Source organism: Hypanus sabinus, chromosome 4 (genome assembly GCF_030144855.1).
Source record: "Hypanus sabinus isolate sHypSab1 chromosome 4, sHypSab1.hap1, whole genome shotgun sequence".
In the NCBI taxonomy this organism is placed as follows: domain Eukaryota; kingdom Metazoa; phylum Chordata; class Chondrichthyes; order Myliobatiformes; family Dasyatidae; genus Hypanus; species Hypanus sabinus.
Window position 1 is genome coordinate 139,138,400 of NC_082709.1, and position 24,143 is coordinate 139,162,542.

At 38.6% G+C, this 24,143-nt stretch overlaps 1 protein-coding gene across 2 annotated transcripts in view; it reads left to right on the top strand.

The window, feature by feature from the left end:
* Window positions 1-1,140: 1,140 nt before the first annotated feature.
* LOC132393219 (zinc finger and BTB domain-containing protein 20-like) overlaps window positions 1,141-24,143 on the top strand; it is a 351,170-nt gene continuing 328,167 nt past the window's right edge. The window contains exon 1 of one of the 2 annotated variants that reach the window (XM_059968197.1): window positions 1,141-2,616. The gene's annotated coding sequence lies outside the window, so the exon portion shown is untranslated. Of the gene's footprint in view, window positions 2,617-3,734; window positions 3,819-24,143 lie in introns of those variants that run through there. The other variant, XM_059968199.1, reaches the window with a different exon arrangement.

Here is a 24,143-nt window from a genome sequence, read left to right on the forward strand (position 1 = left end):
GTCAAAAGCCCTGCTCTTGTGCTGTATTTCTATATCTATCCCTTCCATATGATACAATTTCTTGAATACACAGAACTCTCCTTTCTATTTCTTTGACCTATTGGGATCAAACTTGTAAGCAAAATTATCAGAAATTAGGGAACTCTTTTGATTTCCTCCTGAACTAAACCTAGGAGTAGGTTACACTTTCCATTTCTCATGGCACTTGTGTGCTGAAGTATAAAGGTGGAGAAAACAAAACAGGAACTTGCAAAACTGTGAAAACCATAGCTTCCACATCTTAGTTGTTCTAGGAGCAAACACTAATGCTAGATCAAGAAAATTGTAAATTAACTTAATTATTTTCAAATACCCTACTTAATAAAATGCTAAATTATAATTGAATGAACTTTCTTTCCAACACATTTTACTCTGATCCGGCTCTGTGTTGGCAGAAATCTGAAAAGAGTGGAAATGTTTCTTGCACACAAAAGGCTGCTCATTTATTCATGAAGTTTGTCACTTGCTGTCATGGACTCCATATTAAAAATAAGCGATCTTGTCCCTTGTTCAGAAATTCAATATGGCAGCCATGTAACTAAAAACATTTGATAAACAGATCAGCTTTGAGACTTGCATATCAGTTACTGTAACTTAATATATACTGACTTATTTTCTCAGTAAACAAGTCGACTTAAATGATACATTTCTGGTAAATGTGCCACAAATGTTAAAATAGTATGCAATCATCCCACATCAAGCACACAGGGCACAGTTAGTTAGCTATTTTGGTGGCATTTGTTATCATCAGAGATAATCAACATGGAATTTTTAAAATATCTCCCATGAAATGCATGGTTTAGTAAATAAAATCTGGCATAAACTTTTCTGTCAAAGGTATAATCTTGCATACCTGAAACTGAACCCAACTGTGATGGTTCATTCTCCACAAATTTGACATTTATTACTGGATTCTCAGAGGAAATGATTTTGATCTAAAATTGCACATAGTTGGATAGGTAACATAATTATATATACACGTTAATATTTAAAAGAAAACATTCAAGAATATACTATGTCAGTGAATGTGATTAATTTAACTGATTTAATAACAAAATATTAAGAATTCGGTTATTTTATTACAGTTATATGATATTTTAAGATATCCACAAGTGGAATTTTGTTTTGACTAACTTCACCAGTTATATGGAAAATTATGTTTTACAAGTATGGCAAGCTCAAATACAATGAAACATTTTAAATGTTTGCAATGTGCGAAACGCTTCAGATTTCTACCTTTTTAAAAATATGCTTCGTGACAGATCGCTATAACAATATTTTTTATAACAGTTAAGTCCTGATACACTCAGAATAGTTGAAGCATTATTGCCCTCGTTGACGACATCCAGTGGAGGAGCTGCGGTTTGCTTTACAAAAACGTTAAACTGTACATAGCCAGTACAATCTTCTATGCGGTGGTGTGCTGGGGCAATAGCATAAATTGACTAGAAAGGCTGGCTCTGTTATAAGAGTCAAACTGGACACACTGGAGGCTGTGGTAGAACAAAGGACCCTACAGAAAATCCTACCAATTTTGGACAATGTTTCTCACCCTCTATATGCCACCTTAGCTGAACAAAGGAGGACCTTTAGTAATAGACTAAGACAACTGCGCTGCTCCAAAATGCGTTATATGAGGTCATTCTTACCCTCGGCCATTAGGCTCTATAAGGAGTCAACCTGTAGCAGGGGAAGTGATGACCCACCCCCTCCTGTTAGAGTGGTTGAGATAACTTATTTTTTTATTCTTTCTTACCTATCTTCTAATATTTGTATATCTGTGCGCTTGAAATGCTACTGTGTCACCGTAATTTCCTTTCGAATCAATAAAATATCTATCTTAAACAGATCAAAATCAATTGGTTTTACAGATAACTGCGAGTCAAAATCCTCCTTCTGCAATATTACTGTAAACACGAGAAATTCTGCTGATGCTGGAATTCCAAAGTGCTGGAGAAACTAAAGAGATCAGGCGGCATTCATGGAAAAGAACAAACAGTCGATGTTTCGGGCCAGATCCTTCTTTAGGACTGTTTAATATTGTTTTTAAACCCCTTTAGTACAAAGTGATACTCGGGAATCCTCTCTAAAAATTATTCTCCCAAGCTTTCCCTTGCAACCAAAGTTTGCAATGCAGGAACATGATGTCAATTTGCATTATTACTTTACAGCCACTTGGTTAAAAATATGGCAAACATCTGGACGATTTTTAACATGACAAAATATAAAAATGTCGGAAAATAAAAGACTCCCTACCGAACAAAACTAGCCAGAAATTTGTAAAAAGAACCCCGGAATCACTCAGTTCCAGCTTTTACAACGAATGACACGGGAAAGCGTTTCTTTCGGTTCGAAGCCGCGGCGCCGCGTGACGTCATGGCCGAACAGGTTGAATGACGTCACCGCAGTGTGCTGACCCGCTGTCTCGCGCTTCACAACAAACGGTAAGTTTGCATCTGCTGCCGGCGCGCGTCCGAGCCTTCAAACTGAACGGCCCGGGAAGACCGCGGGCCGCAAGCGCCGCTCTGGCCGGCACCTCGCCCGCTCCCCCTCCGCGGGCTGCCAGTTGGGAGGGAGGTGGGTAAAGCGGGGTCGCCGACGCGCCTGTGAGTTAATCCGGACTGTGGCAGCGACGGGCGGTTCATCTGTCTCACTGAGTGTGAGTGATGAACGTCCCCGGGCGGAGGCAGCAGACACTCTGCCTCCACCCCTAGTCGCCTCACTCTCCCCCCCCCCAGTTATCTCTGAACACCAGCACTCCTGGGGGGGGGGGGGGTTGTGGAAGTAAATAAACATTACTGAACTCCGAAGCTCACATAAAACAGTTGTATTTTCCCGATGACCATTGCTATTTTAGTTTTACGTTATGGCCACAGTGTTGCGTTAATTAATAGGTAACGGAACTGTCGAAGGGCTGTCGATGATTCTGGGGTTTAACTTTTGAGGAGTGTTTTTCCACTTGGGGCTCAGTGTACCTGTTTTGGCTTTGTTCTGTCCGAGTGTGATTGAGGCCTTTTTCCTCACCTCGGCTGGAACTGAGTAGGCCAGAGGATTTCAAGCCGCTTTATTTATGATCTGTCACCTGCCGCTTTGGGAGCCGTCGGGAGATTTGTGGGGGGGGGGTGAAAGACATTATACAAAACACGAAATGCGTAGAAACTAAATAGGCGACGGACGGGCGGATGGCGTCAACCTAGCTTGCTATCAGAAAAACACGGTCCGACTACAGTCTGATTGACGTAGCGTGCAACGAATGATCTTTGTAGCCTGCCTGATAGAAGGGGCAGGTGTCCAATAGCCTCACTGCGATAGGCGATCGACGTGGCAGGTGGCCAATAGTGTGCACGGGCTGGCTTTGTTGCCGACGCGACTAGTACATGCATAGACAGCTATAGGTGATTGACAGATGTCAGGACCAGTCAACTGCTCAGACGTAATGATTGACATGATTGTAAGACAATGAATGTGTTTCCCTCCCTGTTGAAAATGATTGATATACCGGTGTTTGTGATTGACGGCGGCTTGGGTCAATCGAGGCGTGCAGAGTTACATAATGGAAATTTAGAGGATCTGAATCCAATCAATCTAGTCGGCAGGATTGTTAGTATCGAGACCGTGGGTGCAATGTTATACCAATCAGTGTAGTGTTGGGGCGGGATGTCTGGTTATCATGTTAGGTTGTCTTTTGTGTATACAGAAGATGGATACAGTATTCAAAGTGTCTACTTTGGAAATGTGTTTTATTTCGGGAAATATATGTTTGTGCTTGAGCAAGTGAGGTACGTGACTTTAAAAATTGGAAGTAATAAGAGGAAATAATTTAGACACTTAATGTGTTGTCCGCTTTGATTGTCATGACCAAGTGAAATTTTGGATTAATTTGAGACTTCTGATGGTCGCTTCAGTAAATTATGGGCTGTATTAATCCGGTATCTGTGTCGAGTAGCCTTTTCCTCCATTCTTCATCCGCACCCCCCCCCCATAACGCCCTCAGGGAAAAGGTGATAATTGATATTTGTAGGTGTGGGGGTGCAGGGGCGAACATATTTAAAAATCAGGTCTAGGTGGCAATTTTAAATTCCTTTGTTCGTTTGACAATCGCAGTATCAAGTTTTTTAAAATTTGAAAACAAATTATTGCTTTTCGTCTATGACAGAATATTTCTTTGAGTGAAAATGTTAATAGTTTAGTAAAAGTCGTGAAGTGTATTACCAGGCCCCAGTTGCTGAAGATGCAAATAGTTTTTTTTCCATAGTCTCTTCGGTTGTCGACTCTGAATTAATTTAATGAGAAGGAAGGGGTGGTCAGCTGTGTAAAGGGAGTTGTGAGATGGGTGGGTACGGGGTGTTTGGTGCTTGTGCTGGAAGGGAGGTTTTGTTTTTGTTTGTTAATTACTTCAGGCCAATTCTCTTCAGCTGATTTGTTTTGGGGCTTCCTTTTGCACTGTACAGTATTGTGTTGGCTATCTTTTCCCCTCTAGGTTATTTTCAAATTCGGGTTTAGCAAATAGTCTTAATTTTCTCACTTAATCAGCTTGTATATTTGCAAGAAGCTGTTGCAAATAATTCTTAAAATTACTTGATATAAAAAAACGGTAAGCCATCACAGTAGAATTTTTTGTAAATCAATTATTAGGTGTTGATGTAAAACGGATAATACTTAAATTGCCCAGTGAAAACTTGTAAATTATTCAATTTCTTTAATTAAAATAACCAGTTGCTGTGCATTAGCATTTTTACTTGTGTTTCTGCATTTTATTATTTGTACAGGGGTTGTTATATTTTTAAAGAAAGCAATTAAAATGGCACCATATTTCATCATCTGTTTTGTAGAATTATTTTTGGGTATCGCCATGGAACAATATGTGTAAGAGCTTACTCTGAATGTTCTGGAAGAATTCAAGGTTGCTTGGTATTTTGTTCTGTCTGTGGTGCATACTTTAATCAGCAAAAGCAGTTGTTAATTCTGAGTTCTAGATATTGTCTAACTATTTCGTGGACTTTTTCCAATGTGTATCAGTTGTTTAAGGGATTGCTGTTTTGGGTTATAAGGAGACTGAACTTAAAAGTGCTTTGTTTTACATTATTAGTGGCTTTACTTCACTGAGAATACTTGTATTTTGTGTGTATATAATATTTTATGTAAAATATTGGATAACCTGGCAGGATTGCTAATTGAAATTTGTTATGCAATATAACACAAAAACTATAACACATCAAGTTTAAAAACAAGCTATGGCCCATGTTAGTATATTGTGTTTGATTTTCATTTCATTGGTGAAGTTGTCTGCTGCAATGGAATACTCTTTCAATAAGTGCTGTTGTAGACTTTATTCAAGGAAGTAGTTTGGGAGTGGACTACAGGAACAAATCTAACATTAAAATATGCAAATTTATTTTACTTTGTTGTTTTTTGAGCCCTTGACAATGTATAGAATATAGTATATAAACGATTCTCAGCTAATATGGTTTTGAGACTTGCAATAATATGTACCTTAAGAAATCCTTCTTTCATTTAAAAAAAATTGATTCCTATTATCTCCAGTTTCAACTCTTACTACTTTGCTGCTAGCAAGCACCTGCATTCAGTTTAGGATGCTTTTTTTCCCTGCTGCCTGCATTGGCATAATGGTGCAACCTGGTGTTGGAAACAACATTATATGTAGAAGCAGGTCCATTTGGTGTATATGGAAAAACAGTTCACTATGGTATTTTATGTAATACCATTTATTGCTCATTTAATAATCTAAAAGTTCATGTTTAGAAACAGATGGTATAACAATTCAACTACTTTACTGAAGCATCAGTTTTAAAATATGGATTGTTTGACAGTTGGATTTTGGCATTCATCTGTGAGTTAATTTCATTTGACTACAATATCAATTCAGTAGATTGTTACAAAATTTTTGGTTTTTAGAAACAAAATTGACTTCAAATGGCAAGAGTGCATACTTAATTTAAAAACTTTTTCCAAGGAGCTCATTTTCCCATTAAGAACATTGCATGCAAAATGTTCTATGTGCTTTTGTTCTGAGAAGTTTTTGAACCAAAATTTCTATCTTTTAGTTTGGCTCTATATTTTAATATTTGCAAATCTCTCTTGTTTACATTAAATTTTACTTCCACCTGCAAGGAACAACTTTAACAAGATATAAATTTACTTTTGCATAGAATGACATCTTCTGAATTTGAAATTGGTTTGATCTTGCATCTTATTTCAATAAATAAAAATTATCACTATTGGAAAAGATAATTGAGCTGTAGTGATTTAGACACACCCTATTACCTGGGTTTTTTGTGTTTAAGATTAAGGCAAGAAAAAGAAGGAAATACTGCTCAACTGTTAAGCAGTTGTAGTTCATAATACTTACTGATGCCTCTCATACTTCTCCAGACGCTTCTTTACGGATGTTCTATTCTAGTACAATGGAATAGATGGTAATTGTGACTGTACTTGTGAATTGATTCTAGTTGTAAATAGATTCTTGTTTAAAACCTTCAGGTTCAGGTGATTAGGAAATATACTATTTATTATGTTTCTCTCTGAACTTATTTAAATAACCAGATACTTATTATAAACTGAATATTTTGAACATTTCAAAAGGTTTGACAAAGTAAAGTTTGCCCCCTTTGATAAGTTGAGCCAACTATCTTGTGTTCTTTTTCTTTCTGCAAGTGGATTTAATAGCTAGTGAATTTATTAGTGAATGAAATAGCTAGTGAATGAAAGCTATACATTTTAGTTCAGAGAATCTGTTCCTTGAAATCATCTATGCACAATAAATGCATAAATGAAATCTGCAAATCCAGAACTTTATGATAATGTGTAGTTGCATAGAATGTGGCAATATAGTGCTTGGACAATGCATGAGGAGGGTCATCTGTATACTAACCTTTAAGGGTGTAATGTGCCACAGAATGTTTGATAATTGATTTTTTATGTATGAAGGTGTTAATGTAGATTTTAGTCTTCTATTTCAATAATTTTAACTTAGTTTTCAAGGTCAATTTTTTACAAGCTGATTCAAATTTATTGTTTTAATTGCAGTCAGGTAGTCACTATATAATTGAAACATGGATTGTTGAGAATATTTTTATATTTTAAATACATTTCAAATAGAACAGTTTAATAATTCAGCCTTTTAGCCAAGCGAACTTTCATTAAAAGATGTGTTCTCTATTTTAAGTTTAAAAGACTAGTATTAAGTAATAAATTTGCGTATTGCTTCTTGCCCTCGATGTCCCAAGACTATGGTCCTGAATTATTTGAAAAGTGTATTTATTGTTACAATGTGGGAAAACAGCCAGTGTGTATAATTAAGTTCCCATGAACGGGAAATAATTAAATGACCAGTTCATTTCTTTTACTGATAGTTAGGTTAAATATGTTTGACAGAGCATTGGGAAAATGCCTCTGATCTTGAAATAACCTGATTTTTTTGTTTGTGTTTAATCTTGGAAAACAATGGGTTCTTGGTTTGATATCCACTCAAAGTATGCAGTGCTGTGGAGTCTCGATTTGTGCTCAACATTCTGCTGTGTGTCTTAACTTTTGAGACCTGAAAATTGAGTTTTAGAGTGCTGTCACAGCCAAATCTCAGTTTGCAATGCACATTCAATTTAGAATTTGAGAGTAGTGAGTTACTGTTGATTTAAAATAAAGTATGCTCTAGTTTTCATTCTTAATGGATTTCATGAAAATCTAAAATTGATGTAAACTGTAAATCAATATTTGTAACAAAAACTGGGCTCTAAGTAAATGTGGTTATTCCAGATCCAGTTTCTGGTCTGTAGATAATTTTTATTAATTTTAGCAAAGGATTATTATCTTTACCAGTATTAGTATGTTAAAAGAAATCCTTATCTTCATGTTTAATCTGCTGCTGGTTGGAATATTGAAATGGATGAAAGGGATTTGAAGGAGAGTTTCCATTGGGAATTTAACTGCAGAATGATCCAATATAATTTTCTTTTGTTTGAGTGTTAAACATTTTTTAATGAATCTAAAGCGATGTTATTATTAGAAGTACCTTCTAGCTTTGCTATCAGTAAAATACAGCTTTTTCAATTGCATGCTTTTTTTTTAATAGCCATGTGTATTCCAGTCTTACAATCTGAAAATTAACAAATTACTACAACCCTTAGCTTTACAAGCTGTTAAGGGTAAAATTCCGTGCCTATTTCCTTTGATTTCTAGAACACAAGGTTTTCCAACAGGCTGATGAAGTACATAATATTTATACAAAAATAAGTATTTGTGAAGAGCATCAGCTTAACCTTGATCCAGAAGAAAATGTAAATAATGTGTGAAATTTCTACTATTTCTAATAACGAAACTAATAGAATTTAATTGCTGTTGCCATGAAATATGTTGTCTTGCTTAGACAAGTCTTTATTCAGCATTTCTGTATGCTGTTGAATTTGAGCAGCGTGATTTACTGTTCTGATGGAAATGCAAGGTTGGCTAATATACTCTTGTAATTATTTTTAATGCTGTGAGGACTTCGAGATACCTCCCAAATTTCTTATGTTTTGGAATGTAAACAGAAGAAATTAGAAAATTTGTTTCTTTTATTGCTAGTTTCAAAATAATTGAGTACATTGTAGGGCATAGAGAAAATCATTTCATTCTCGGGGAACTCTTAAAAGGTGACAAATAACTTGCTGGAGTTCTGTCCAAAATTACAAACACATCAAAAACGTAAGGCCAAAACCAATCACCTGGTTGCTAAGGGCAATTATTAGATAATCTTCAGTTCAGTTATGTGAAACTAGTTCATACAATATAAGCAATGCAAACCCTACAAAATAAGCAGTTAAAACATTCCATTATTCTGCTAAGAACTTTTGTTAAAAGGGTGAATGAAGGAAATTTCCTGCAGTTTTATTATGAATATGTGTTTAATTAGAGGAAAGAATCCTGTGTTTTGTGGAACTATAGCCAAGTTTCAATTATGTTATCTTCATTTGTGGATTATTTGCCACATTTTTACTTTTTGTTGTGTAACTTCCTAGAATCTTTTATTGGGAAGGATGATATTGCAGGTATGATAATGATATTCTGTATGACTGCTTTCAGCACAGAAATTTAACAGAGTGCCCTTGTGTTTTCTGATTAGACCCTTGTGAATTGCATTGCTAACCTTGGGACATATTTTCTCTGGTTTAAATCTGTTTTAATTATTTTACTACCAAGTTTTACCACTGGAGGCCCTCAGTCTCTTGTGTGTAAATATTGAGTTTTAAATGCTGGGCATCATGTGCCTTTCACAGGTTCCACAGATTTAAGCAAAAGCAATTTGGAAAACTTGAGCCAAAATCAGCATACCTTCATACTTTTTAATGTCATTTTTTGCTTTCATTGTAAGATGAACTTTTTTTTATATATGCTGCACCTTGCTACAGAAAATAACTTGGAGGAATGCTGCAAGTCAGGCAGCATCAACAGAAAGGAATAATAGTCAGCATTTCAGGCTGAGACCCTTAATCAGAACTGGAAATAAAGAGGGCAGAAACCAGAATGAGAAGGTTCGGTAGGGGAGAAGCCAAGCTGGTAGGAGACAGATAAGACCAGGTGACAAGGAATGAAGTAAAAGCTGAGATGGAATAATAGCTGGAAGAGGTTAGAGGGCTGAGAAGAAGGAATCCAATAGGAGAGAACTGTGGACCATAGAAGAAAGGGAAATAGGGGAAACTGAGAAGAAGAGAAAGGTGAGAGGATAATCAGAATCGGGAATGGAAAAAGAGAGGAGGGAATAGGGTGAATTTACTGGAAGTTGGAGGGGGCCCAGACGGAATATGAGATGTTGTTCATCCAACCTGGGTTTGGCCTCATCGTGGCAGTAGAGGAGTCAATGGACAGACATGTCAAAATGGGAATGGGAAGTCAAATTGAAATGGGTAGCTACCAAGTCAGCTTGTTTTTTATTTTGCAGGGTACAGAGTGATGGTGCTCAAAAATGTGGTCCCCCAATCTATGTTAGGTCTCACCAATATAGATGAGGCCGCACTGGAAGTGCTAATACAATAGATGACCGTAATAGACTTGCAGATAAAGTGTTGCTTCACCTGGATGGCCTGTTTGTGGTTATGAATCATGGTGAGGGAGAGGTGCAGGGGCATGTGTAGTACTTGTTAAGATTATAAGGATGGGTACCAGGAGGGAAATCAATGGGGATGGACAAATGTACAATGGAGATGAGATCTGAGACAAATGCTCAGATCTCAGAGCACTAATCACCTGCCAGCTTATACTACTTCCCATCTTCTTCCTTCTCTTCCCCCCCCCCCTCCACCCCCAGCCTTATTCTGGTTTCACCTGGTTGCTAAGGGCAATTATTAGATAATCTTCAGTTATGTGAAACTAGTTCATACAATATAAGCAATGCAAACCCTACAAAATAAGCAGTTAAAACATTCCATTGTTCTGCTAAGAACTTTTGTTAAAAGGGTGAATGAAGGAAATTTCCTGCAGTTGTATTATGAATATGTGTATAATTAGAGGAAAGAATCCTGTGTTTTGTGGAACTATAGCCAAGTATTCCTTCCTTTCCAGACCTGATGAAGGGTCTCAGCCCAAGAAGTTGATTGTTTATTCCCTTACATACATGTGCCTGAGTTGCTGAGTTCCGCCAGCATTTTGTGAGAGTTGCTGAAGATTTACAGCATCTGCAGAATGTCTTGTCTTACAGAAAATATCTTGATTCAAATGTTTATTCGAGCTGAATGGTGTGTGAAATTCAAAATGCCTAACAATTTTTGCTGGACTCATGTTTATGAATTATACTTCAAGTAGGATTTTCACTGCATTCTTATTTTGGATAGCTTTATTTATTGTGGATATATAAACATTTTCCCCAAAAAATTTGCTCAAAACACTTTCATTAACATCTTGGAAGTTGATGTAAATGAAGATTCAAAATTTTATTTAATAAATACTCACTTTTTAACATGAATAGTTGCAGTTCAGTTGGAGGAAAAAATGTTAATTACCAATTTTAGATTGGGAGGAAATTGTACATTCAGTTACTGTTTATAAACTTGTTATTATCAAAGTGTAGTTCTTAACATATCAGAAGCTTCCTGATGGGACCAGATCAATGACAAGATATCTTTATCACAGTAACATTTCCAGAAATAAACAATTAACCAATAATTGTTGGAAATGTGCCTCAATACTGTTTTGTTGATTTTTAATAAATCCTTTTCCCATTATTTTCTATTTCCCTTTAGATTTCAATGTATATTATTCTACTAATACTATATTTTATTCCACCAATCCCTACCTACCTATACCACTTAAATTTGGAGTTAAATTTGGTTTAAAGATAGTTACTTGGCAGTTCAGTTTCAGCTTTACAATTAGTGCAATGCATGAGACATAGACAACTTTTAAGTCTTTTGCAGACCAACCAGAATTAATACTGCAGTGTAAGCATTTGGCACTGGTGGTTTGCGGTAAAGGAGAACTCAATTTATTTGTCCACTCTGAGGGCTAAAAAATGTTACTTGAATTAGAAATCAAGAGGGAGACGATCTGCTTCATCGACCACTGTCCAATGGCGTTGACCTCAACGATAATGAAGTACTTTGAATGGTTGGTTATGGATTACATTAAATATCATCTTCCTGCTGCATTGGACCCTTTTGAGTTCACTTATTACTCAAATTGGTCCACACGTGATGCCATAGCTTCTGCACTCTACTCCATCCAGTCTCACCTGGAAAATAGTGCCTCATATGCCAGGGTACTGTTTATTGACTTCAGCTCTGTTTAATATGATCATCTCAGAAGCTGGAGCATAAGCTGTCCTCATTGGGTCTCAACACCTCTCTGTACACTACTAGATCCAGTTCAAGTTCACTGATGACTCAATTGTGGTTGGCCTCATCAGCAATGATGACGAGACAGCATACAGAGATCAGATAGAGTGGCAGGTAGAATGGTGTGAGCACAACTTGAGTCTCAATATGGACAAGGCCATAAAGATGATGAGGACTTGAGGAAGGTGCAGGCTGACCACTCTTCACTGCACGTACACGTCTCCTCTGTGGACAGAGTGAAGTGCTCCAAATTTCTGGGAGTACACATAAGAGATGGTCTCATCGGGTCCCTCACGCCACCTCTTTAGTCAAAGCACAGCAGCGTCTCCATTTCCTGAGGAGATTTGAGGTGAGTAAGTGAGTGAGGGTACCCCTCTCCTCCCATTCTAACCAATTTTTAGAGGAGCGCCATTGAGAGTGCCCTGACCAGCTGCATCACCATCTTGTATGGGAATTGCAAGACATCTGACTGCAAGCTCTAGTGCATATATACACGGGGAGGTGGGGGTGAAGAAACAGAGACAGAGAAAGCCATACGGCAAAGTAACATTACCAGAAATAATTCCAACAGATAATAAGGTACATTTAGGATACAAGTTTAAAAAATAAACAGTGTAATGCTATTGATGATTTGCATGTGATCAGACTTGGATGGTGTCAGGGAGTTCAGTAGTCTTATGGCGGGGGGAAGAAGCTGTTCCCATCCTAACAGTTCCTGTCCTAATGCTGCAGTAAGGTTTGTCCATTGTCATCGATGAAGACCTCGACACCATTAGTACTTTTTACGAGGTCGAGATGCTGGCTCGAAGCTAAAACCTAGCACGGATGGAGAACGTGCACAGGAGCCGACCGGATTCAAACTTGAGACATTTCGCCCCGAAGTCCCGCACTGATGCCACTATGCCATCAAGCGGCTTATTATAATGGTGTTGAGACTAATGCTTGATTTGGATTTAAGTGAGGGAGAGTTGCGCAGCATCAGCCTCACTCTCTCTTCCCAATTCCCATCTGTATCCAGTGGCAAGACAAGAGTTGAGCCAGCTGGAGATGGGACTAGGCACGGTGGATGACCAGGACATCATCTGTGTCTTGTCGTGCTCTACACGTTCCACGATGCTTGCAGAGACTGCCTTCTTGGCCGCTGGACCTTCCCTTGGTCTCGTCCGCTCAATCCACCGGAGTCTGACTTCATATGCTGGGATAGACAGCTCCCTATCTCACCAAGGGTTTGAGACCTGTCGGCTATTCTCACTTGGTTTAGCCGGCTTGTCAAAACCGTTGCTCGGAGTGTGGCTGCTGTTGCATGCAAACAGCTACGTGGAGCCACAGTTGAGAGCTGAGTGCCAGGTGGACAAATTGCCTGAAAAGGACACGACATGTTCCCCCACCAGAGTTGTTACCCCTCCTTGACACCCCATACATCCCAATTGGTAATGCTATAGTACCTCTTGCCTGATGGTAGGGGTCGTGGGGGTTTGGGGGGATGTCAAAGAGATTGTCGGACGGATGGAAGGGTTTATTGGTCATGCTCAGGGCCCTGCGTATGCAGGACTCCTAATAAATATCTCTGATGGATGGAAACGAAACCCAGATGATCCTCCCAGCAGTCCTCGCAATCCTTTGTAGTGACTTGCAGTCAGATGCCTTGCAATTCCCATACTAGACGATGATGCAGCTGGTCAGGACACTCTCGATGGCACTCTTTTTTAATCAAATTGGTTAAAGTTTAGGGAGGGGGAACTTCACTTGACTCAATCTCTTCAGTAAGTGGAGTCACTGCTGTGCTTTATTAACGAAGTAGGTGGTGTTGAAGGACCAGATGAGGTCGCAAGTTATGTGCGATCCCAGAAACTTGGTGCTCCTGACTCTCTCTCTATATGTAGAGAGGAGTAGTCTGCCTGCACCTTAAATTCACAATCACCTCTTTGGTCTTGTCCATGAGACTACTTGCTTTCACTGGCTCAACTGCCATTATTACTAATCTCTTGCATTCCTTCCATAGAATCCCAAGCACATTTTGTATATAGTATCCACTTTCCCATTTCCTTTCCATCTTGACTTTATATTATAGTGGCCTTCACTGTGTACAAAGTAATCAATCATGTTTCCATTTATTGCCACTTAATGTTTTTCCATCTGCTGAACTAAATTTTGCTATCCCAATTCGTCATGAACTGTCAATGAATTATAGATGTACATACAATCTTAACCAGGCAAAGGTGATAGCAATTCAGTTGTCTGAGTTACTATAAACTTGATAGCAGCTGAGTCTGCTATCCGTGTACTTGGCTGAGTCAGTAATTTCAGATGTCTTGTTAAATGAATCCTAAATTCCATAGCCCTTCTGCTTTCATCTACAAAATTACACTGTTCTGAATGAATGCTCGTCTTGTGTTCTTCTGATTCTCCAGAAGGGTTGGAAGTTTGGTTGGTGTGCTTCCCCTGCTGTTCATACTAGGCTGTTGTGTTTTGTGAATGAATGAACTTGTTTCTCATCCAGGTTTCTCCTCTGCTCTGAGGGCTGAGTTCTCATGATGAGATTGTTACAGATTTTTTCAGAGTCCATAAGAATTTTCTTGAACCATTGGCTGATGATTTTTCAGAGAGATTGTAATAGTATATCTCTTTCATGAATCTAATAAGGTTTGTGAATTATGTGGTAAAGGAGTCAGCAGTATAATGATGTCAATGCCATGCATGTTGGCCTAGGAGTGAACACAGACTTTGGCCAGTTGTTCTATCCATAGATGTGGAGATTTTACAGGGAGTGCTTTCAAGGTATCACCTCACAGTTTTGAGGTATTTTGAGATGCTGCTGAATGTAGTCCATGATTCAAATGTATAGGAGGCTAAAGTTAATTGTTGCCTTCTAGACTGAGCATTGTAGTTGTTTTATGGTCTTTATCTTCATCCATTTTTCAGAATTTCATGAGCAGAGTTTTGTGTTTGAGAAGTGGCTCCTGCCAATTAACGATCCTTAACTGCTGTGGAGGGTAATGATGTGCCATCTTAGTCTCAACAACCCAAATGCTCAGGAGAATAATGAATTATTCCATGGTTATCCATGATCAATAAAAGAATGGCAATCATTTTGGCAATCAATGGGGATAGAAGTTAGCTGAAGCTTTATTCCTTCCCTTTCAATTAAAACCACTTGGCAAGTTGCTGCCGCACACACTGAAGATAGCAGCCTCTGTGGCCAATGTAGGTAGGGTACAAGGGCAGCAGTCAAATATTGATTACTAGCAAGTCCTCTAACTTGAACCTTTAAAAAATCAGAACTAGCCTAGTTATTACGGAGTTTCAGTCATGGAGATAAAAGACTACAAATGTTGGAAGACAATCTACTTGGAGGAACTGGGCAGGTCAGGCAGCACCTATTTGGGGAGGAGTGGTGCATCTGCAGATACTGCCTGACCTGTTGAGTTCCTCTATTTTTATTTTTCTGTGGGTTGGTCATGTTTTGAGTGTCGAGCTCTGTGTAATTATATTACTCATATGGATGATTTGATCAAGCTTAAGGTTATAACTTTCAAGGTAATGGGGATCTAAATGGCACCAATTGAATTACATTTTGCTTGCACTCATGTCACTCTGTCAGTCATTTGTGTATCATCCATTTGTTCTTGCTTTCCACTTGCATAGTTGGTGCTTCAGTGTTCACTTTGTGCCTCAGAACATGTACTTTCACGTTGTCCAAGCTCATTTTTAGTCCACCACTGAAAAGACTATCTGCGGGGGGCCCTCCTTATCCTCGGGGGATTGGTTCCGGGACCCCCCGCGGATACCAAAATTCGTGGATGCTCAAGTCCCTTATTTAACATGTATCAGTGCGGTGGTCTTTAGGACCCAGCAGAGCCCCGGACTTTATTTAACAACATGTCTCCATGCGGTGGACATTAGGACCTGGCGGTGCAGCTCTGAATCCGCAGCATTTCTGTTCATGAAAATAATCACGATCGCAATCGAAAATAAGGTGGAAGTATTAACGTGATCAGAAAGAGGTGAAACGTCATCGGAAAAGTGTTAGGCTACAGTTGGTCAATGGTCGGAACAATTTTAATGGAGAATGTGAAAAACCCTGCCCCGATGAAAGCTACAATTATTACTAAGCAACGCAGTGGTTAAATTATTGAAATACCTATGTTTCCCAATTGTTTCATATGCATAGAAAGGTAAAATATGTACCATATACTAAGAAAAATGTTTGACTAACTGATGCTAAATAATACCGGATGTACCTGTTCCGACTTCAAATCCCACTTAAAGACGGACTCAGGAATGGAACTCATACATAACCTGGGGACTGCCTGTACTTTTAAGTCATTTCTAGATTACTTATAATACCTAATACAATGTAAATGCTATGCAAATAGTTGTTATACTGTATTGTTGATGGAATAATGACAAGAAAAATAGTCTGTACATTGTCAAGCAACGTGTGCTGGAGAGAGAACTTCCAGGTTTTCCTGACCCATGGTTGGTTGAATCTGCGCATACGGAATCCTCAGATAAGGAGGGCCGACTGTACAGTATATTCAAACAGAGTCTGATGGAATTTGACTATGTGGCAGGATGGTATGGGCTTTGAAATAAGACTTGGGTTAGGTTGGCCTGTGCTAATTCACTCTGTGTGAATATATAATATGTGTGGCACTGGAATGAAAATACTTCATAATTGGGATATCAGAATGGAAAGCCACTGAACTTGATGGGGAGTGTTTCAAGGCATCAGCTTTTTTCCTGGGGACCAGCCTTTTCAACTTGGAGATGTACAAGCATCTGCTGTGTTATGTAAAACAAGTACAGGTAGTCCCCAAGTTATGAATGTCCAACTTACGAACAACTCGTACTTATGAACCGAGGAAGGAGAACGCTGTCTGCCATTCTAAGTCGGATCGCGACGCTATCCGCCATTTTAAGTTTTTGCTGTTGACACTGTTGTGTGTAACTTTGTGTATGGCTTAAATTCTTCTTAGCAAGATTCACTCTGACCCCACTGCCCCTCCCCTTTTCCAGTTGGCTGGTGGCGCAGTGAGATCAGCGCCAGGTTCGAGAACCGAGGTTCCTGAGTTTGATCCAGTGATAGACTGCTTCTGAGCATGCTCTCCATGCCGGGTTGATGTTGAACTCGCAACTTGTCCTTGTTTTAAAAAAAACACTGCCACCTCCAGTTTAAATTCCCATGTGGAATATTGTGGAGGATCAAATACCCAAACCCAGCACAACCCCCACTTGTCCCATTTAACCTGTCTCAGTGTGGTGGATTTTAGGACCTGGGGAATTCAGTGTGGTGGTACTTAGGACCTGGCGGAGCTCAGGGCCCGCACTGTTTCTGTTCCGTTTATGGGAAGTGATCACGATTGAAAATGAAGTGGAAATAATAAAGCATTTGGAAAGAGGTGAAACGCCATCAGTCATTGGAAAAACGTTAGGCTACAGTCGGTCAAAGATCAGAACAATTATAAAGGATAAAGTGAGAATAATGGAGCATGTGAAAGGCCCTGCCCCGATGAAAGCTACAATTATTACAAGTAACACAGTGGTTTAATTATTGGAATGCATATGTTTCTTAAGTGTTTTACATGCATTGAAAGGTAAATTATATACTAAGACAAACCTTTGACTAACTGACGCTAAATAATACCGGATGTACTTGTTCCAATTTATGTACAAATCCGACTTAAAGAGGGACTCAGGGACGGAACTGATTTGTAACCCGGGGCCTGCCTGTATATGTATGGGCCACGTGAACATGCTGGAATGGGCTTTCTAGTGATCGAATCCTATAGAAGCCCTACATCCTTGGGCTCAGTTCAGCTATGAAATGGCTGCTTCTGATAAGTTTAATTTTGTACCTGAAAAGACCTTCCTGTCTCTGCTTTAGAACAATGAGGACAAACATGGGCTTAAAGGATTAAATCATGAGTGAAGATGGCATAAACTAGATTTATTTTCTACTTTATTTTAGAAAATATAAGGGTTATGTCATCAATGCAGTAAAGAGTCCAATATGGCAAATGGCCAAGAAGCTTATTTATGACGGAGGATTTTAAAGATAAAATTGGATCAGTTAGGAGTGAACTGCCTTTCCTCACTAAACTATCTGAAATGCCTCCTCCCTTCCCAATATCAGAGTGGATCTTGTATTAATTGAGTTTTCAACATTGAGGTTTTTTTTTGCAATATAAAGAAAGGTACTAAATAGAATTGAGTAGAATTGATCTCATCAATTATAAATAAACATAGAAGATGTAGCATTGAAGTTGAATCGTTTTCTGTTTCTATACTACCTTATAAAATGAGAATTCGTTTTACTGGGGCATCATTTTGGGATTAAACAGAGAATGTCAGTAAAAAGGACCATGTTAAATTATTTTTAACATTAAAATGATTGGCAGATGAAATAGGAATACCATTTCCTATTGTCTTGCGCAGTCTTGAGTATCAGCTGACATCCCATTCTTCTCCATGGGTGTTCCTTTATTTTCCTTACGTTAACAGGATAATCTCTAGATGTGGTGATGCAGTGCTGTCATTTTGGGGAATTGATCCTGAGTCATCGATGAAGTTACATGGAGGGGCACTGTTTTGCTGACTGTCATTTAATTTTAAACAATTTGTAATCCTCCAATCTGAGCATCACTTCAGAGAAACTTTAGGGAAAGTAAAGGTGCATAATGTGTTCTTGAATCTGGTTTAATGACCACCAGGAGTGTCTTGAACCATCAGTAAGAAGATTGATCCAATGTGTTTAAAAGTGCCAGTTCATCATAGTATTGGTAAGAATGATCACAGATAAATAAAAAATATCCTACATTCAATGTTAGCCATTGTATGGTGTAATAGTACCGTTTTATTAATTGGGATACATCCATGACCTGTTTTAGAAACCAAAACTAGTCAGAAGTGATGTTGGCCACAATAGAAATTTATATTCGTGTAGTTAGCCCTATAAATATATCTATAAATACCATCAAAAATGGGGAACAATTCTTAATTTAAGTGGGAGTGCAGTAAAATGTGGCAGTAACAACAGCTGCTGAACTAGTCCTAATTTTATGAAATTGCAATGTGGTCACTTGCAGTAATGAGCACCAGAAGAGCTGTCTTGAGAACAAAATTTAAGAAGCCACTCAAATATCAGTGGGGAACAATACTATAGCCCCAATTAATTGAGTAACTGATAGGACGAGGCAGTTCTGAGAATTTTCCCATTCTCAACCAGTGTGAAACCCAGCATGAGGGCAAAGGAACCAAAAAGATTTACTTCAGATGATTGAGAAGAATTATTTTGAAGTGAATTTAAAGTGTTGAGTGGGTGAGCCTACTCTATCACTGCCTTTTGTAGGTGTCTGTTTCCATTCAATTCATTGCACATTAATTTGCATTGTTACGTATCCCGTAACTGGATAACTTACCAGCAAAGATAGAGAAGTCCGTTGAAGTCTGATGTCACTATTTTCAAACGTTTTTATTTGTAAAGGGACACAAAAGTAAGGTTAATACAAACATTCAGATAATGCACATCGTCAATACTCAATCTAAAGCGCGGGTATAGTAATAATCATCATTAAGAAGTGAGCTCTACTGTTGTCTAGGGGTTAATAGATTGTCCGTTGGAAATATAAAAGTCACTCAGAAGTCTGCAGGCCTCAGCCTTTTGAGAATCGCTGGGTTTCACGTGGGGCGACTGAGAGAGAGAGATTGGGGAGAAGAGAAAGAACTTGCTGAGTCTTGATGAAGCTTCAGTGAAATCGGGGGAGTGTTGGTTCCCTCTCCCCGATGTTAGTTAAAAGCGGTTTTCTGTGATTCCAGCCACAAATTCCAATCTCGGAATCTAACGCATGTGGCTTCCTTCAGAATGGCATCCCGCTGCTGCGGGATCACTCTCTCGTGTCTTGGTGCGTCTGAAGGGGCTGTCCCCCTGAGACTCTCCTTTATACTTCCTCACGGGGTCGCAGGTGTCAATCAGGTTGGGATGATGCAATCTCTCAACCAGCCCACCTTGCCCGAGGGCTTTTCACGTGGTCTCCATGAGACAATAGTCGCTGTCGTCTTATTCTGCATCCCGGGTGAACGTGCCATTTGGCACATTTCTCTCTCTCTCTACTGGGTCTACTGACCCTCTCTCCCCCCCCCCCCCCTCGACGGGTGCTCTTGCGATTCTCACAAAGGAGGGGGCTGGGATCATAATAGCATCCAGAGATGCCATTGTCACAGCAAACACCTAGATGGTATCCTGCTTTAATGTATATCAGCAAGGGGTCTTGTATAACCATACTCTTCCATGCCATCTATGAATCTTAATATCCATCAAGAGTTAAGAGTATCCAGCAATCTTGATATCTCCTTTAGACAGGATAATCTAGTCAATTAATGTACTATGTTGCATCTTCATGATTATTTTTATAGGTGCTATCAGTGATGCTATTAGGTAAAGCCTGTTTATCAATAACATGATTAGGCACTTTGTTCTGGTTCTGCCAAAGCTACATGCCTACTTACTTCCACCTTGGTCTTAATTTGGACATGTTGCACTGAGCTGCTTAATTTAACCTTTCTTGACGTCGGGATGGTCTATGATCAAGGTTGAAGATAAACTTCTTAAAGGCAGCTGAGGCAATAACTGATGAGAAGATATTTGACAGTAGTTGTTTGAAGCTGGCAATTATAGCCCTAGGATGTTGGCACAGAATTTGTTCAGAAAAGTGTCCTCAGTTGATGTATCTTTGTCAAAGTTCTGGAATGAAGATGTTTGATTCACTGTGTTTAGCTTTGTTCACAAGTTTATGAAAAACACAGGTACTCCTGCCGGCTGTTGGTAAATCTGGACAATGTACAGACTACAGCATGAATAATGCCTGTGACTTTAATACTCAGTAATAAAAAATGAGAGAACTGTTGCATTGGCATTACTCACATATCAGACCTCAATACCAAGTTGGTCAAAGGTACCACCCCCTTATTGGATCAAGCCTTGCTTCAGTCCAAATTTCCAGATTATCCAATCAAAAAAAAAACACTTAACTGCTAGAACAAGTTAGAGGTTAGACAGTTCACTGTTAAATTCATTCTGGGCTCGCAGTTTAATTTTTATGTAAAGTTGTAGCCCACTGTTTAAGATACTGGGCTAGAGGCCTAGACTATTATTGATCAGGATGTAATGGTCATAATTTCACCTTTGGAGCAACATATTTTAACTTCAATAATCTGGAATTTAAGTATAAGCATCAATAGTGATTGCATTAAAACTGCTGAATTACTGTAGAAACCCCATTTGGTTTACAAATGTCTTTGAAATGGGGTTCTAATATTTCCTTCTAATATCCAAAAATCCTCCTAATATTTTTGTCTTTTGAAACATTTCAGTAAGCCATTTATGTAGCAATGCATTATATACTCCTAGTCTTGCTTCATATCCTGTGACATCCCTATCCCATAACCTGGATAGTTGCAGCAGCATTAGATACCAGCACTTTTCTTTTAAGTACTTATTTACAAATTTTGTGCATTGTGATGCAGCTGGACTCCATATTTTCATTGTTGGAGAAAACACCCAAACGAGTGTGCTGGTACAGTTTAGTTTGCTGTACTGTAATTATATCTAATGAATTTCCATGTGAATGCAATGGACAAAAGGGATCACTTGTCACTATCAGAGAAGTAGGTTCATGTAGGAATAAATCTATTTCAGGAAAGATTTCATGTACAACTGGATAAACTTGTGAACAATAAAGGGCTTTCAGAAAAGTAATTAAAATGTGATTTGAGGTGAATAATCAGTTTTTTTGTAGTCTTGCACCCATTGGAACTTAAAGGTGATTAGTGGTTGATATTTCTGTCAGTTGAAGTGGCGATGATTGGGTTAATGTCTTGCCATTCATACATGAAAGCTATACTTCTATAAGTTGCTGGTTTTTCATATATTGCTTGTTCTGTGGGAAATAATTTTTTTCTGGAGAATTGATCCTATTTTAATGGGATTTTACTTCACTCTTTAAAAAGACTGTTTTCTGGTGTGCAGTTGTTAACCTTGACTGAATTGATAAAATCTGATAATTTTTAGGCATGTGCTTCTATTTTTATTTAATCTTTGGGTTTGTGGAAAATTACAAGTATGGGGGCTGATAATTTATCATGACAGTATGTTATTAAAAGCTTTATAGATTCACTTGTTAAAATGTAAAGTAAATGCATAAATCAATAATATCTTACATGCTTTAAATCAATGTATTCATTTTGGCAGTTATGTTACTGAAGTAAATATGGAACATACAAATGTAACTTCCTCAGGCTGTCTGCTCCATTTTAAAAGCTTTTCCTAATGGTCAATTTTTTTTTTGAATGAACTCTGGTTATTAATGACTTTTCTTTGTTGATTTGGCAATGCAGTTTTATTGATGTTTACTGATTTTAAAATCTTATATGGCTGGACCTTAACGCATGCTTACTCCTGGCTTTTTTTGTTAAATGCTGTCAGAAGAGATTTAGTCATGAAAAATTGAATGGATATTATACAATGCAAGTTGGTTATCTTGCTTTACAAGTAACCCAGAGATATTGCTGAGTTCAAGGTCTTTCTTCTGTTACAAAATTCCCGTAACTGGATCACTTACCAGCAAAGATAGAGAGAAGTCTGATGGTACTATTTTTAAAAGTATTTATTGATAAAGGGCACAAAAAAAAAGATTAATGCAAACATACAGATAATATACATCGTCAATACTAAATCTAAGCACGGGTATAATAATAACCGATAAGAAATAACTCTATCGTTGTCTGGGGGTTACTGTATTGTCCGATAGAAAAATCAGTCACTATCAGTTCGTTCAAGCTGCAGCGTTGTTGGGTTTAAAAGTGATGCGGTTTAAACTTGCCCAAGTCTTTTATGATGTCAATCCGTTGAGTCAGGGGAGCGGGTTTCCCTGTTGTTAGCTAAAAAGCTGTTTTCCGTGGTTTCAGCCACCAATTCCAGCCACGGAATTGAACGCACGTGGCTTGGTTTCCGATGACCGTCTGCTGTTACGTGGTCACTTAACATTTCTTCTAGTGCGGCTGAGGGGTTGTTCCTACAGCCCCTCTTTTATTCTGACTCGCAGGGTCATAGATGTCAATCAGGTTGGGGGTGATGCAATCTCTCCCTCAACCAGCCCACTTTGCCCGAGGGCATTCACGTAGCAGAGCATCTCAATCCACAAATCTGTCCCCAAGAGACAATGGTCATGTCCCGTAGCTTTACATTGCTATGGCGGGGAGAAACGTGACATCCTGCACGTCTCCCCCTCAAGTCTTGGGCCCCCCTTTTGACTCAACCCAACAGTGATTTGGCGATTCTCACAAAGGAGGGGGCTACGGACGTAACACTTCCAACTGAGGAATTTAAATATGGATAATTAAGAACACATGGGATAACAGTCTGGTATCATCTAGGCCAGGGGTCAGCGACCTTTACCACTGAAAGAGCCATTTGGACCCGTTTCCCACAGAAAAGAAAACACTGGGAGCCACAAAACCCGTTTGACGTTTAAAATGAAATAACACTGCATACAACGTTTTTTTTGCTTTTATGCTATGTATAAACAAACTATAATGTGTTGCATTTAAGAAATCGATGAACTCCTGCAGAGAAAACGAAATTACATTTCTGCATGCAACAAAAACATTTTGAACTCCGAAAAAAAGACGTTGGGTTGAAGGTTACTTTTAAGTAAAATACTCAATGTCTATTTGAGTCCTTCTTGTATTTATGAAAAACGCCGAACTTAAATTTTCCGCCAGCAGCAAACCAAAAATAACGTCAGTCAGCTGTCAACCTGAAAAATAAAAGGACTATTTCACTGAACAATGAAAAAATATGAATATATGTAAAATAATAGGCAATTAAAATATTTATCATACTTGGTTAATGGGATTTCTGCTCCTGGACCTCAGCGCACAGCGTCTGCACATTAGGGCTGTATGAAGTCACCTTCATCTTTACACAGGATCGCAAGCTGTCACCTGTGAGGCGTGCGCGATGTTTGTTTTTAATAAAGTTCATGTTGGAGAACACCTGCCCACATACATATGTGGATCCAAAGATCGACAGGACTCCAAGCGCAAACTTTTTAATGTTTACATAAATGTCGGGGATTGCATTCCATATTTCGAACACAAGTTTGTCCGGTTTGGGGAGGTTTTCAATATCACTTCATTTGTGATTCTGAGCAAGAACGGCCTTCTGACGGGCAACATCTTCAAGGTCTGCTGTCAAGCATCTAAACTTGGACACCCATATGT